Source organism: Tubulanus polymorphus, chromosome 7 (assembly GCF_964204645.1).
Source record: "Tubulanus polymorphus chromosome 7, tnTubPoly1.2, whole genome shotgun sequence".
Lineage (NCBI taxonomy): Eukaryota > Metazoa > Nemertea > Palaeonemertea > Tubulaniformes > Tubulanidae > Tubulanus > Tubulanus polymorphus.
The window spans coordinates 9715096-9733755 of NC_134031.1; positions in this window are offsets into that span (position 1 = coordinate 9715096).

Below are 18660 nucleotides of genomic sequence, written 5' to 3' on the forward strand. Positions count from 1 at the left end.
ATGGTGATATCAAATAGAATTCAAATAAAATATATTAAAAAAACAATAACTTCAACTAGCCATTATTTCTATTTTAATTTTTGATATTTTCTTTTACAATTCTTTTCAAAAGAGAATACTTTATATCACAAATAAAAGATACTAAAAAAACAATAACATTTAAATTGACAGATTATTCAATATAAAAGTATATATTTACAACATTATTTCAATATTCATATTTGTGTGAGTTAGATTTTTAAACATTAAAAGTGTTAGTAAAGTGTGATTGAAATAATGCATAGCTGTTTATACTAGAACATGATTCTATTTGAACCTATATACATTTCATGTAATGAACGATTGAATAAATCTATAAATTCACAGCTGTTACAGCTGTTACTACGACGCCGAGACATATGAATCATTATTGCAAACGTGTAGAGAAAATTCTAGAAAGGTGTGCTGGAACTTTGAATAGAGATGACATGTCATAATCAGAAACGTGTAGAATATTCTAGAAAGGCGCGCCGGAACCAGATGACGTGTAATAATCAACGGCGTGTTCATTCTAGAAATCGCCCCGGAAATGAACAGACGCTGTAACATTGTGCTCAGGATATTCTATCTCTCGAAACGAAATTAGGAGTTTATAGTTTACAATTATAAATCTAAATGTAAGTACTGTTTTTTGTAGTTATTAGGGCTATTAAATATGAAACCTTTAGATATATTTAAGTGTATTTAGTATATCTTTTAGATGGCTAGAGTTGCCGCTAATATCTTTTAGATTAATAAAACGCAATACGCATCAAGAAGTGATAGAGAAACTCAAGATACTCTTTCTGACTGAGGAATCAACAGCAATGGATATCGAACCAATAGAAATTAGCACAAGAAACACAAGAATCACCAAAAGATCGAAGAAGAAACTATATAAGAATTTCAAAAACATTAAGACTCCAATGATTAAGTTTAACATTTGTTGATGTAGTTAAATATTTACCGGCAATTGAAAAATGTTTGTAATTACAGATTTTATATATAGAAATCAAATGATGTATTGGAAGAAACGGCCGAACAACTTGTATAATGTATTGTGTAAATCTACTTGGTGAATGTTCTATGTTCGGTCGTTTCTATTTGCATAATTAATATATAATTATGATTAGCGCATGCGCATTAAGCAAAACCGGCCATAAATGGCCGCATGTGACTGACACATGTAACGCATGTGACGCAGACATGAACGCGTTTGAATTTTCTATGTTCAGTTGTTTCTATTTTACAGAATTTATAGAATGAATATATAATTATGATTAGCGCATGCGTATTAAGCAAAAGCGGACATCAATGGCCGCATGTGACGCATGTAACGCATGTGACGAGAACATGAATGCGTTTGAATTTTCTATGTTCAGTTGTTTCTATTTGCATATATTTGAATATATAATTATGATTAACACATGTGCATTGATCCAAACCGGTCATAAATGGCCGCATGTAACGCATGTAACGCATGTGTTGTTTCTATTTTACAGAATTTATAGAATGAATATATAATTATGATTAACGCATGCGCATTAAGCAAAAGCGCGCATGAATGCGCGCTTTTGCCCAGTGGTATTATTTAGATATCAAGGAATCGAAACAACTTATCAAAAGCAGCGAGGAATGAAAAAGGATGACGTTGGTCGAAGAAATGGAAGAGGATTCTAAAATATTAACCAATTTAGTAAAAAATACATATAATAAATGGAACCAGAACAACCACAAATTATCAATATTACAAATAACACTGGTGTTATAAATTTATATTACAAGAAGTGTTCTAAATGTGAATTAGATACATTAGCTTTAACAGAATTTAGTAAGCGTAAAATTAGCAAAGATGGTTTTCAATATTGCTGTAAAACTTGTTTTAAACTATATACCAAACAATATCGAGAAGATAATAGAGAAGCTTATAATGATTATATGACAGAATATATGAGAGAAAGATATCAAACAGATCTTAATTTTAGATTGAAACAATGCTTAAGATCTAGATTAACACAACTATTCAACAAAGAAACACATTCAGAAACACTATCTAATTTATTGAGTTGTTCAGATGAATTCTTAAAATCATGGATAATATATCAATTCGATGATAAAATGAATATAGATAATTATGGTGAATACTTTCATATTGATCACGTGTTGCCGATTTCTAAATTTGACATGAATGATGAATACAATAAAAAACTTATTTGGAATTGGAAGAATTTAAGACCTTTAGAAAAGAAGGAAAACATAACCAAATCTAATAAACTAGATTTACAGTTATATTTAGAACAGTTAACAAAGGCAAAGAAATTTATTGATCAATGGAATAATGATCCAAATAATGAACAATACGTTGAGTCTTTAATGAGTGGTTAAAGAATAATAGATTTTAAATAAAAAGTATTAAAAATTACATATCTTCAACTAGCTAGTGAATTCTATTATATTTTTAATATTTTCTTTTCAAAAAAGAATACTTTATATCACAAATAAAAAATACTAAAAAAACAATAACTAATACTAAAATTCTTTACCTTTAACTAACTAGTGTTAACCCAAAGAGATACTAGTATCATTTTATAATACTAATAGGATCGGTTATGACATTAATTTCTACTGGCGTCATAACATTTTCGAACATCAAGCCTATGGAATATAAATCAGGTAAGAACGAAACAGATGTACTACAACCAAACGCCGAAACAGAAAATGAATCAGAACATAAATTAACTAAAATAAATGAGTGATGGAGTTAAGAAAAAGGCTAGATCTGAAAAACAAATTAAATGGGCAAGAGAATTAGGTAAAAGATCTTCAGAATTAAAAAAGCTAAGAAAAAGAAATTAACTGATATAAATGAATCACAGACTTTATCTGATATTAATTCAAATAATAATCCATCTGATTCTTCTAATGCTGGAAGTAATAATTACTTATATATTACAATACATATATTGGATTAGTAACAGTTATTATATTATCTGTTGTAATATATAAATCAAAATTCAAATCTGATGATAAAGATGATTCCAATGATAATCGGAAACTTAGTTATCCGTGTACAGACAATAAACCTATCATACCAGAAAATAAATCAAATCATAAAGCCATTGAAACTAAATCTAAATTATTATTAATGGATTAAAAAATGATGAAAAAAGAACAATATTTAAGAGATTTATATTACAACCCAGAAAGTGAAGTATCATATTCTAGCGTTTCAGAATTATGGAATAAAATTAAATCTGATAATGGTGGTACAAAATATAGTGAATTAAAATCATGGTTACAAAATCAACCAACATATCAAATCCACAAGAAAATGGATAAAACTTATTTAACAAGAAAAGTTATGGTTTCATATATCGATCAACAATGGCAAGCAGATTTAATTGACATGAAGAACTTAGAAGAATACAACAAAGGATATTTCTGGATATTTAATGTTATAGACATATTCAGTCGATACGCATGGTCAATTCCAATCAAAAATAAAACTGGTATCGAAGTAACAAATGCTTTTAAATCATTATTTAAAGAAGCTATTCCAGATAAGATACAATTTGATGAAGGTAAGGAATTTTATAACAAACATTTTAAAAAACTATTATCTGATAACGATGTAGATTATTTTTCAACACACTCAGATAAAAAAGCATCTATTATAGAAAGGTTTAATAAAACATTGAAATCTAGAATGTGGAAATATTTTACTGCTAATGAAACATATAAATATATCGATGTGTTAGATGATTTAGTGAAAGTTATAATAATTCTAAACATAGTTCTATAAATATGAAACCTATACAAGCTAGAAAAGAAGATAATTCAGAAATAGTTTGGAATAATTTATATGGAGCATTTGTTACACATGATTTTGGTGAACCTAGATTTAAAATAGGACAACACGTAAGAATATCTAAATATAGAAAAACCTTTTATAAAGGTTATACACCAGATTTTACAGAAGAAATATTTAAGATTAAAAAGATAATATTAACTAAACCATTTGTTTATAAATTAGAAGATCTAAAAGATGAAGAAATATTAGGTTATTTCTATGAACAAGAATTATCACTTGTACCAAACCCAGATGAAATAGAATACAAAATAGAAAAAGTATTGAAAACAAAAACTCTTAAAGGAAAAAAGTATTCTTTGGTGAAATATAAAGGATATGATGATAAATTTAATGAATGGATTTTATCTAGTAAAATTAAAAGAATAAATGAATAAAGATTTATTCATATTCGAACCGCATAATATGTTAATAACTGGAGTAAACAATTGTGGTAAAACACATTTCATATTAGATTTGTTAGAAACTATTTATAAGAATCATTTTGATAACATAATATTATTTTGTCCTACTTATGAAATGAATAAAACATATAATAGAGATATAGTTAAGATGAAAAAGTTTATTATATTAGATCCTAAAACAGTAAAAGAAAATTTAGATAATTGTATTAAAATAGCAATTGATATTTATAAAGGATCAAATACATTATTCATTGTAGATGATTGCGCAAATTTACATGATTCAAAAGTGAGAGAAAGTGAGTTAAATCTATGCAACAATCATTGGAAGAAAATCAAATTATACCTACTGAGTTACATGATGAATATATGAATAAATTAAAGAATAATAAAGGTTCAAAATTATTACTGAGATTACAATTTCCATATGAATATAAATTTATGAAATAACTATTTGTATATCTACGTATTAGATACCCTATTAGATACCCTAATACCTGATACCCCATTAGATACCCTAATACCTGATACCCTAATACCTGATACCCTATTAGATACCTTAAATACTTAAAACCCCCTTTTTTAAAATAAATATTATTTATACAATTTTCAACCAATTTATTTTTATTTTTTCAACAAATATATGAATAAGTTTGAAAATAATAAAGGTTATTTATAATTACTGAGGTTTCAATATAAATTTAAAAAAGAAATATAATTTAAGGTATTTTCAAATAATGTGTATTAGATACGTATTAGATACGTATTAGGTACGTATTAGATATGTATTAAATACCTTAATACTTAAAACCACCTTTTTTATTTACTATTATTTTATACAATTTTCAACCTTTATTACTTTTTGATTGTTAGATAATTACTTTCTGAATCACTTTCACTATCAGACCCTAACAAGCTATTCAATTTCTCTACCGAATCTTCTTCTAATTCTTCATTATTTTTATACTTATTCTTCACCCTTTTTACCGCATCATCAATAGTTGTTTCATTGTTATGCTTATTCATCCTTTCTATCACATCATCAATAGTTACTACTTTATGTTTCATACAATCTTTATTATCAATATGCTTATCTGTAACTATATCACCATGTGGGTGCCGTATGGCACCATTTTCATTATTATCTTTATTAGTGTTTGCTCCTAATATTTCATTTACAGTGTTTGATCCTAATATTTCATTAGCATCAGTTAAATCTAATTCATCTTTATTAGGTGTTGCTAATAAAAAATCTTCATATAATTCTTTACCATTTACTTTTTTATTTGAAACAAATTTTGTAACATATCTAAATGGGTGTTCTATAAATTCTTTTAAACCAACACGATCTATTAAATTATTTATATGTACCCTTGTATTCATATGTTTATTCCAATTTGATGGAGCGTTTGAAAATTCACCTTTACAATAATCACAATAATTTCTATTTTCACTAACATTTAATATTATTGCATTATTAGATGTAGTAGGTATTACATTATTTGATGTAGAAGGTATTACATTATTAGATGTAGAAGGTATTACATTATTAGATGTAGTAGGTATTACATTATTAGATGTAGAAGGTATTACATTATTAGATGTAGAAGGTATTACATTATTAGATGTAGAAGGTATTACATTATTATCAATTACATTACTTAAATTATCAACAACTTCACTTTTATTATTATCGATTTCTATTAGTTTAGTTTTATAAATTTTGAAAATAGGATCAAATATCAAAGCTATATTACAAGGTATTACATAATATAAACCATCATTATTTTCATGTGTATCGATGTATGGAATATGTTTATATACTTTACCTCCTTCCATTTATATAATAAATTTTTATTAAAGTTAAAATTTTAATACATAACACTATCTAATGGTGAATTTACAAAATTTAATTGCGCGTCAGATATAATATGAATGTACATTTTGAAATTTAGGCTTCCTTTTTTCTTTTTCATGAATAATTGTATTCCATCTTTTGTATTTTGTAATTTTTTTCCAGAACCATGTAATGAATTATCCTCTGTTGTTCTAAAATCAAACCATAATGCATATTTATTACCGGTATAATAATCAATTTGATTAATCTTACAATTTTCAGATGATTTTACTTTTTCATTCATAAAATGTTTTCTAATTTCTGGCCATTGATCAATCATTCTCATTCCTTGACAAAATATTTTATTTGCTATTCCTTCGATAGTTATTTCTACTTTTGTTATTTCAGGATTATAATAATTATCTACCTTTATTGCGCCATTAGTATATGTTGCAATGGTAAAAAATATTAATATACCTTTAATAGATCTTCTTGGGAACTTAATATTCTCATTAATTATTTCATCATTTGCATTAATAGTTACAGTTTTAAATTTATCAACCATCATTATTTTCATGTGTATCGATGTATGGAATATGTTTATATACTTTACCTCCTTCCATTTATATAATAAATTTTTATTAAAGTTAAAATTTTAATACATAACACTATCTAATTGTGAATTTACAATATTTAATTGCGCGTCAGATATAATATAAATGTGCATTTTAAAATTTTTGATTCCTTTATTCTTTCTCATGAATAATTGTATTCCATCTTTTGTATTTTGTAATTTTTTTCCAGAACCATGTAATGAATTATCCTCTGTTGTTCTAAAATCTAACCATAATGCATATTTATTACCGGAATAATAATCAATTTGATTAATATTACAATTTTCAGATGATTTTACTTTTTCATTCATAAAATGTTTTCTAATTTCTGGCCATTGATCAATCATTCTCATTCCTTGACAAAATATTTTATTTGCTATTCCTTCGATAGTTATTTCTACTTTTGTTATTTCAGGATTATAATAATTATCAACATTTATTGCACCATTAGTATATGTTGCAATGGTAAAAAATATTAATATACCTTTAATAGATCTTCTTGGGAAGTTAATATTCTCATTAATTATTTCATCATTTGCATTAATAGTTACAGTTTTAAATTTATCAATATAATCATATAATAATGAAAATCCTTGATTGTATTGAGTTTGAATTATGCTTGAAATATTTTCATCAGTTACTGTATCATATTCTAAACATATATTCGATAATTTATAACTCATATCTTTATTAACGCTAGATAATACAATTTCATTTACAGGAGCAAATGTAATTTCGAATATAACGTCTTCTTGAATTGCGTATTTATATAAAGGTGCATTGTTACTTATCAATTCAAAGTCTAATGGAATTTTATATTTGCTTCCATATATACTTTTTATCAATTTATCTACAGCATTAGTTAATATTGCGCTATTGGCTTCAGATCTTAATTTATTTTGGTTTTCTGATTGGATGCCTTGAAATATCATATTATTTCTATTTTCTTTAGTTAACCATAAATCTTTGTAACGCATAAATAAATTATAATCATCTAATGAGAAAACTGTTTCTGGGCCAATCTTCATAGTTAATTTTTTAATCAAATATCTTCCAACATTATCAACAACATTATTATTATTATTACCGATTACTTTTATATCAGCTGATAAATAAATACTATTTGAAACATAAAAAGTATTTTGTGTTAACCGAGGAATTCTAACATATAAAGTTTCATCGGGATTAATATTAGAAGGGTTATGAGTAATTATATGATGTGATCTTTCTGCTTTAATAGCATTAGATATTCTAGAAATCTTAGAAGGACTTATATAACTCCCACTCATTTATTTAACAAAAGAATTAATTATTTATTTTTTATCATGTTTATTTTTTATTATTTTTTCTTGATATTTTTGATATCATATTCACTAACCCAAAAATAATAGCACTTACAACTGTAATTAAAAATAAAATAATATGTTCAGCAGCAAAGTTAATAATGTTTCCTGCAGATTTCAATATAAAACCAACAATTGATGCAATAACTCCGGGTAAAGCTGCAGCAGATTTCTTTGATAGTTCCCATAAATATTTTGCTAATTTCTTTAAACCATCCTTAACTTTATCTTGTATAGAATTATTGCATTTGATATAGCTAAACCTATTGTTGTAAATAACATAGTTACAGCTGTTAGAATTGAAAGAATTGTTATTCCTTCAAACTTAAATAATAATTTTATTCTATCTTTCAATGATATTTTAGAATTTGGTTTCATTAGATATCTTTTAAAAACATCTTTTAATCTATCAATATTATAATCATATGATTTTAATAATAATTTAATTTCTTCTTTTTGTAATTCTATGTTATATTCTAAATCATCTTTTTCTTTTTCTAAATATGCATTTCTTTTTCTAAATTCATTTTCTTCAATAACTTTATTATCTCTATCTAATTTTATTTTTTCTATTTCTTTATTTTTATCAGTTAATTCTTTTTCTAAAGTTCTAATTTTAAAATCTCTTATACTTTTATCATGCACAATTTTATCAGATGCAAGTCTTATACTAATAATTTCTCTAATTGCTTTATCAGAAAATATATCTAAATCTTCTAATTCTTGATCTGTTGCGTCAAGTAATCCATTCGGTAAAAGTTTTTCAATTGGAACTTTATTTGATTTAAGTTTACTAGTTTTGGAAGTTATATTCTGTTCAGAAGTTGTTTCTGTTTCTAAATTATTATCGATTGTTTCAAATAATTTATTGATTCTTTGTTTAAATACTCTTTCATTTTTAATAATTTCTTTTTGTGTTACATCTTCTATTTCATTACTATTACTTATTCTCTTAATTCTATCTGGTTTTAAATTAAGCAAAGTTGATTCTGCTAATATTTTGTTTTGTTTTTTTATAAGAGATATCAATATAATAATCATCTTTCAAACGATAATAATATTCACCATCTAAAAACTTTAAGTCTTGTACTAAAAGTCTAGCGCCTCTATCATTTATATTATATCCAGATTTTTCAAATATAGGTTTGAAATTATAAATATATTCATTATATTCTAAATTTTTCTTTAATAATTCTGGATCTTCATTTTCAATATCTATTCTCGATTTAGCTCCTCTAATATATTCATCTGTTGATTGGCCTTTAGAACCACTATCTGCTAAATTAGAATTATATGCTGATTCATTACCATCGTCAATATTAGTTTCAGCATCATTATAATCATCATCAATATATCCTTCATTATTATTTCCCATTTCTCCCATTTCATAATCTTCTCCACCGTCTACATCCATTTACATAATAAAAAATTAAAATTTAAAATATAATATTCCTCCGATTACAATTCCTATACAAGTTATAGCTAATTTAGTATTTTCATGGGATTTATTATCATCATTTAGTTTAATTATTTCATGTTGAATAATATCAGTTTTAATATCTTCTGATGTATTATAATCCGGTTTAGAATCATTATGCAATTTAATATTTTTAGTTTTAGTTTCTGTTGATTGAATGTGTTTTTTATTTTTTTCACCTTCCATTAATTTTGGAGCAGTAATTATCTTTTTATTTATATCATTCAATCCAAATGAATTATTTATTGTTGCAGTTTTAATTAGATTATTATAACCAATTATGTTTCCCATCTTTAATACTAAATCATTAGAAATAATTAATAGATTAGGGCCTATACAATAATTTAGTCTTACATGTGATTTATCTAAATAATTTTGATATCTTACAATGTTTTCTGGAATCGATCTATTTTTATCATTATGAATGGAATCTTCAAATAAAACTTTAAATTGTTTCTGTGTATCAAATGATGTATTTAAATTTCCAATTATTGGGGATCTTGTTTCAACTTGCGCGCCTAAAATACATATCAAATAAGTTCTAATAGATTGATTTATTCTTTGTATACCTGATTTTGTAAAACCTTCATTATTTTCTAAAATGAAATAAACCCAACCATTATTGTTTTCTTGTTTTAGATTATCATAAAATGTCGGTAATTTATTGAAATCTAATGTTTCTAAATCCTTAGTTTCAATTTTACCATAACCTAATTTATTACTATAGATATTATACAAACTATTAGATGGTATGGGAAGTGCACAATATTCTGCAATCTTTTTAGGGCAAGGAAGTGATCTTATTGTTCCAATTTTTGTTCTAAAATCAGAATTATTTATATCTATATTAAATTCATTACAAATTTTATAAAATTTTGATAAATTAATATTATTATCTAATTCTTTAAAATATCTAGATCCTGGTAAAGCGCACTCTAATTCATCTAATATTATTCTGATTTGAAAGTATGTATGAAATCTAAATAAACTTTGAATTAATTTATATTTAGAATTATTCAAATGATCATTCCAACTAATTCCACAACCTGTTGTTGCACAATAAACAGCAAAATTTAATTGGTTCTGCCAATACTTCATATTAGATTTTAATAACCATCGTTTTTCATCTTTCAAATTTTTAAAATTAATTAAATAGACATGAAATATATTTTCCATCTTTGCATTAAAATTATTAGTTTCAGTAACATAAATTTCTAAATTAGTTAATGAATCTAAAACTTCATTTCTATATGTAATATCTTTATTAAAATCTATTGCTGGAATATTATATTTAATTGATTTATTATATTGGAAAGCTTTTGGAAAACTATCTACCATTTATATAATTAAAAAATTAATAATTCATTAATTCTTTTAATAATTTATCTTGTTCTCCAACTGTTATATGGCCATTTAAACTTATTATATAATCTAGTGTATTCTTTAATTTATTAATTTCTTTTATATTAGTTTTAATTTTTTCTTTATTACTTTTAATATTTAATTTTGAACTTATACCAGTTAAAACACTTGAACTTAATCCTAATACACCAATTGAAATAGCTAAAGGTGTTAATGGGCTGAATATTGCTAAAAATGTTATTACAGAACTAATTGTAACCGAACCACTTATATTCAAATAATATATAATTTTACTTTTTAAATATTTTTTCTTTTTTATCTTTAAGTCACTTTCAAATTCTAATATTTGTTTTTCTAAATATATTTTTAATTTAGTTTTATTTATATCATGAGGAATAATATCAATACTATCAACTTTATCTTCCATTTATTTAGAAAAAAAATTACTAATTAGTAAATTTATATGATACAAATATAACAATAACAGTTCCACCTAAAATCCAAATTATTTCATATTTCTGTTGTTCTTTACTTGGGGTATAATAATCTGATAATTTAGGTTTGTATAGATGTAATTTTTCTTTATTTGTTACCGCGTTATATAAACTCATTGCATCATCGACTGATTGAAAATCTCTATGTGAAATCTTCTGATCATATAATTCCTTGTTAATATAATCCATATAGTTTTGTCTCTTTTCTCTATATTCTTCTGCTGCCTTATTATATTTCTCTAATGCTAAGTTATGTCTTCTTTGTTCTCCTAATGAACTATTTTTATCAATACGCTTAAATAAATAACCACCACCAGTAAATGCCAAAGCGTTAACAATTGCCGATCCTATAATAGTTATAATTGCAGAAGCCATTTATTTAGTAAAATAATTATGTACTTATATGGGAGGAATATATTTTTGTTTTTCCAAATAATCAATAGTTAAATTAGATAAAGTAACTGCTAATGTTAATTTAAAAATATCATTTATTTCAAATCTATCAACATTATCACTTCCCATTTTAAAAACTTTTTTTAATACCATTGAATAACCAACAGTTCCAACTGATAGTAATGCTCCATTATATAATCCAGTTATTATCCACTTATTATCACTCATTTATTTATCAAAAAAATTACTATCTTCAAAATATTTAGTTAACTTAGTGATGATTAATTCAACATTTATTTCATTACTAGTTTCATTTGTACATATTTCAATTATTATTTTTTTAATATCATCGATGATAAAATCGTCATCTAATTCATAAAATCTTAAAGATTCTCTAATTAAATTAGTAATCTTTTCTACATTAAAAGTTTCTTTATCTATTGTTTTTTCATACTCAAATGTTGTTTCATTAGAAAATGCAATATTTCTAATATGTGTAATTACATCATTAATGTTAAACTTCATTTCTTTCTCACGTTTAAAATCAAACCCAAAACATATACTCGGTCCAACAGTTATATTCATTTATATAGTGAAAAAATTACTCTTTACATCTTATAACTAATTCATAAATTACAGGAAAGTTATTCAAATCAATTAAATAACCATTATGATTTCTTATTTCTAATTTAAAATTATTGAAATGTGGAATACAAGGTTTGAAATCACATTCAGTTAAATTATAATTTATTTGAGTTCCAAATTGTTTGACATTTTTTAATGGTAAAATATCTAATAAACCAGAATTACAAATTGTATCTTTAGTTGCTTCGAATGTTTTTGTTGGGTCAATCAAATTGCAATAAATATAAAAATGTGTAAAAGGTATTAAGTTTGAGCTACCTTCTGCGTATGCTGTAACAATATCTGGGTTAATTCCTAACAGTTTAGCTAAAGGTTTTCTTACTGTAAATTTAAATTGTTCGTTATTATCTAACCTAATCTTTATTTTATTAGAACTATCACTTTTTAAAATTCTAATACTAAATCCGGAATCACTTCCTAATTTAGCTCGAGCTTTTCTATTAATTTCTTGTGCTAATGTATTTAAATTATATAATCCTGGTTTTAAATATATAAAAAACCATTCATTCCTTTTTTGTAAAAGATTGAAAAATTAAATGTTCTAGACTTTTATTCGATATATTGTAAAATGAGTAACATAAACTTATATTAACTAATTTTAAATCAACACAATTCTTGAATTCTCTGTCTAATTGTACTAGCAAATTATGTGATTTATAATTTGTAAGTTTTCTAGAATCTACAAATATTCTGTATTCTTTTAATTCTACCATTATTTATAACATAAAAAAATTACCGCTCATCACTAAAAATTAATTTTAATAAAATTTTTCCTTAATAAATGGATGAGAAGATAGCATGTGAAATTTGTGGTGAACTTATCAGGAAAAGTAATATGGCTCGACATATGAAAAAACATGAGGAAAATTATAAACCCCCTAAAATAAACTGCCCAAAATGTAATAAATTGTTCTCAAGAAATTATGTCAAAAAACATTCAGAGAAGTGTAAAATTAATGGCGCAACGGCTAATGTTGATAGAAATGAAAGTAATAGTAATTCTATTGAAGTTGAACCTGAAATTATTTGGAAAAGACCTTTTTTTATTCTATGACAAGGATAATATAAAAGATCATTTCTGCGAGCCTTGTCGAATAAAATATAACCCTGAAAATATAGACGATTGGGAGAATCATCAATTTCGTAAAGCACATATAGATAAAATTTCTAATAAATTTGAAACTGAATTCAATGAAAGAAAAAATAATATATTAGAAAAAATAAAATATGAGAAAACGTTACCAGATAATAAAGAAACAGTTGAAAAGTTAGAAAAACAATATAATGAATTAACAAGAAAAACATATTATTGTAAATATTGTAAATTGATTATTACAACAAGTAATTCAAATCTACATAATAGAACAATAAAACATAAAGAAAACGTAAGAAAATACCAGACACTTAATGAAGATCTATTACCAATAAATTATAAACGAAAATGTCCACAATGTAGTTATGCGACCTTAAGACAAGAAGGTAATGTGTTATTTTGTAATGAATGTGGATGGCAAAAGCATTTATGGAGTGAAGAAAAAACTAGAAGTTTTCTCATAGAACCAAAATTAAATTATCTAGATGAAATTTTTAAAATATTTTCTGTAGAAGATCATACACCAGAATATATGCAATGGCTTGAAAAAATGAAAATAATAGAAAATAAAAATGGTGAAATAACTAAAAAAGATATTATAAAAACAATTATTCCATCAACATTTAACACAAAAGAAAAGAAAATGTATTTATATTTATTATTTAATGATTATTATGAAAAACCTAAATTAACAGAAGAAGATATGTAAAATATAAAAAAAACATTCAAACAAATATTAATGTATCATTTGGAAAATAGAATAACAGATTCAATAAATTATGAATTCTTTTTAAATAAGATTGTAAATTATTTAAACATAGATATTATAATTCCATTTGATGAATTAACAAACAAAAAGAAACAAAGAGAGCGAGATGAAATGTGGAACAAGTTAGAACTTTATTTAAATGAGAAAAATGGAATGGAAGAAGAACCTGAACAATTAAATGAAAATGAAGAAGCCAATAGTGATTTCGATTATGATGATATTGATTTTATGTTTTAATAACCATAAGGTAATGTTTTTATACCATCATCTAAAATATGCCTTTTATCATCAAATGGATTTAAACTAGTTTTTTCAACTTCATTAATGTACATCTCATGATCTTCTGATCTTAAACAATTCATCTTGTGTTTCATTACAATTGAGTTATATAAACACTTCATATAATCTTGAAATTCTATATGTTTATCAACCACATGTTTTGTTATTCCTTTTAACTTTTTAGCTTCATGATCTTTTGTTCTGTAACTATACATTTTACTTCTTATCCCAACAAATTCAATCATTTCATCACCCCTAATTCATCTTTAAACTTACCAGGAATCTTTTTATTATCATTGCTAAATAGTTCATGATCTTTGGGATAATTGCTAAAATCAAAATAATGTTTTAATGTTTTTAAGTCTTTTGTTATATCATTTGTCTTGATTTTTAGTATGTAACTGTCAGTATTGAAGCAAATTAATGGAAATCCACTGTTAAATGTACCATCTTCAGTTGATAAATCATAAACATAATCTGATGGGTTATATATTTCAAATAAATCTTTAACTTCTTCAGTTAAATCTTTTTCTGTGTGGCTTAGATTAAAGCAATTTGGTTTAGATTTAATCAATCCAATATTCATATTAAAACCTAATGAATTGCATAATATATTCAATCCTGATATAGCAACTTTTCCTTTTTGAGCAAAGGTTATCTTTTTATCCTTTGTAAATTTTTTAGCACCATCTGCTGCATAGAATCCAATGAAGAACCATTTTCTTAAATTATTTTTTGCATTTAATACATAATCTGGAACTATCTTTTCTTTTGTTGAAGTATTACTTTTCACTCTTGCATGAATATAGAATTCATCATTATATTTTATAGCAAAATCTTTAGGATTATTTGCAAGTATTCTATAAACTGCTGATGATTTCATATGATCCATGATTCTAAATGTTTTATGTGAATAAACTTCTTCACAGAATTTCTTTATTCTTTCTAATAATTTCAAGTCTTGATTGCATAAATACCAACAATATTTATTACCCCAAACATAATTATACACACCTGCTGAACCATCTCCCATGAAAAATCCTTTGATAAAATATTCTTTTTCTTCTAATGTTTCGGGTTCTATATTATAAATATTATCAATAATTTCATCAAATGACATATGATTCATTCTTTGGAAAAATCTTTTATGTAATAATTCATCTCCAATTTTTATATCAGTTGGTTTTATTTCATCGCCATTTCGTTTAATTAAACTATGATCTTCTGTAACATCAACGAACCCTAATTTAGTTCTAACTCTATAGATTTTCTGATTTGTTTTATGCCTAATAATATTCTTTAATTTTTTCCATCAATTTCTTGTCCAAACATCCATTAAACCATTTATTTGGATTAATTCTTTTTCACCATATGAAATATAACATTCATTTTGTTTTGGAATTATTTCTGAAATTCTTCTTATCAATATTTTATCATTACATTTTAATAATATTGGGGTGTCAGCTTTTACAGAATCAAAATATAATATTTCAATATGCTTTTCCCCAAAAAGTGGTTGTAAAACATTATAATAAAAATCATACATTAATAATTTTGATATTTCTAAAACAGTTGAACCTATAAATATTGGTTTATTAAATTTCATTGAAGTTCTTTTTAATTTAACTGCTGTTAAATAATCTTCAAATCTTTTATTTCCTAAATGTCTAGGGCTTGATTGTAAATGTCTTAATCTTTCAGAATTATTTACTAATTCAATATCATTTCTATTTCTAATATTTTCACATGTTTTTCCATAAAAACTATTATTCATTAATTTGAAGAAATCTTTTTCAAAATCTGTTTTTGATATGGTTCTCTGTTGAGTATTGAAATCTATATATTTTTCTAACCACTTCGATTGATTAAATTCAATATATCTATGTACTTTCTTTAATTTCATTCCTTGTTTTAGATAAAATTTTAACATTCTATAATGAACAATATAATTGTATTTATTATTTTGTGTAAGTAACAATTTTTCTGTAAAAACATGATCTTTCGGTTTTATTTTCTTCTGGTATTCACTTAAATAACTATCATCTACAGTTAAATGTTCTGGGCAATAAGGTAAGTTTCTTGTTTTAAACTTTATATTTTCAGGATATTCTAAATCAACTACAAAGAAATAACCAATTGGTGCTTCATCTTCTAAACTCATAATTGCGCTTTCCCAATTAGTTTTATCATCATTTTCAACTTCTGTTAATATACAATTTTTGTATGGTTGAGGTTGCATCATTGCCCAACCATATAAATTATTGGCGTCAATATATAATAATTTATATTCATCATTTGCTTTAAAATATCTATCTCCCATAACACCACTAATTCCACCTCTAATTGATTTTTCAAATAATAAAACCATGTCTGGTTCTTTTAATAAATCTAATTCTACATTTGTGTATTTTAAACCACATTGCCAGGTTAAACCAGGACTAGAGTAGCAATAACAAGGATCAACATTAAAATGATTCAAATTAACTTCTCTAAATTTTTCAAATATGTCAGCCAATATCATAACATCTGATTTTAAATATAAATCAACTAATTCACCATGATTTTTCATCTTAAAATGGTTCCAAATATTTAATGTTCTATTAAACACTTCGTCTTTCACATACTCCTCTTTTAATTGATCATAAAATTGATCTTTTAATAATTCTGTTACATTAAAATCATTGTGTGTTTTATAAAATGAATAGGGAATTGCACCTTTATATCTCAATAATTTAAAATCTTGTTCATTTGGATAATAATATCGAGTTATAACAAAATCATTATCAACTAAACTTTTTGATAAATTATCCAATGAACTTGCTAGAAATCTATAAGAATCTAAAAATCTAATGCAACCTAATTGAAATGAAATATAATTTTCAGATGTTTTAGCTAATAGTTTAAAATCATATTTTCTTACATTTACACCATTCATAGCATTATATTCTTCTATTTCTTGATTAATTGCACCCAACTTTCCCGATAATTGTTTTATAAATAGATGGGTATCATAGCCTGATAAATTATGAAATAATATTGGTACGAAATTAACTTTCTTAGCTTCTAAATTGCAATCTTCATGAGCAGCTCCACGATATTTTGAATTTAAATGATCATGATCTCTAACTTTTTTATCAAATGAATAAAAACGTTTTTCACAATAACAACAATGAGTTGCATAATTAAAATCAATTTCATCTTCTTTTGTCATAACTATTCTTCTATTTTTGTTTAATAATTTCGCAAAATCACTTTCTAATTCAATCATTTTGTCACAAAAATCATTAACTACATTTTCACCTCTAAAAGAAATATATTGACTTTCATATAATTCAGGATAATTTGATTTTATATAAATTCCATAAGCAGCAGCTCTTTGATGAACTTTTTTAATTGTATTTATAATTGGTGGGTCTTGTGTTGTGTCTTCATTTAATTCATTTCCTTTATCCATTGATTTTAATAATTGCTTTTTGTTATATATTTCTTTTCTATCTTGATCAGTTAATTCTTTATTCAACGATTCAAAATCCCCATGAATTACAAATGGAACAATATTCTTAAATTTATGATTAGTAAATTTCAATTTATAATCTTTTTCTGTTGGCATTATTAATTTACAAAAATCTTTATTATCACATAATTCTTTATGTTTTAATAATGTATTCTCAGTCATAAATTTAGATAAACATTTTCTACATAGATAAATTTTACGATGATGATCACTTTCTGTTCTAATGAATAAATCAATTTGTTTTAACCACATATAATGTTCATTTTCATCTTTTTTGTAATATAACAAATCTATAGCATTTTCATCATCATACTATTCTGTTAAATATAAAGCTTCCAATGTATAATCTTTAATATTTTCACCTTTTGTCTTTGGTAATTGCATTAATTCGAATACATTTATTTTTAAATTATCAACTTTTTCTATTTTAGGAATCATTTTTATAGTTACTGGATATTGATCAATTTTATATAATGTTTCATATTTCCGGTAATATGTTATTCTAAAACTATGTGTAATATCTTCTGTTGGGTGTAAGCAACTAATAATTGCC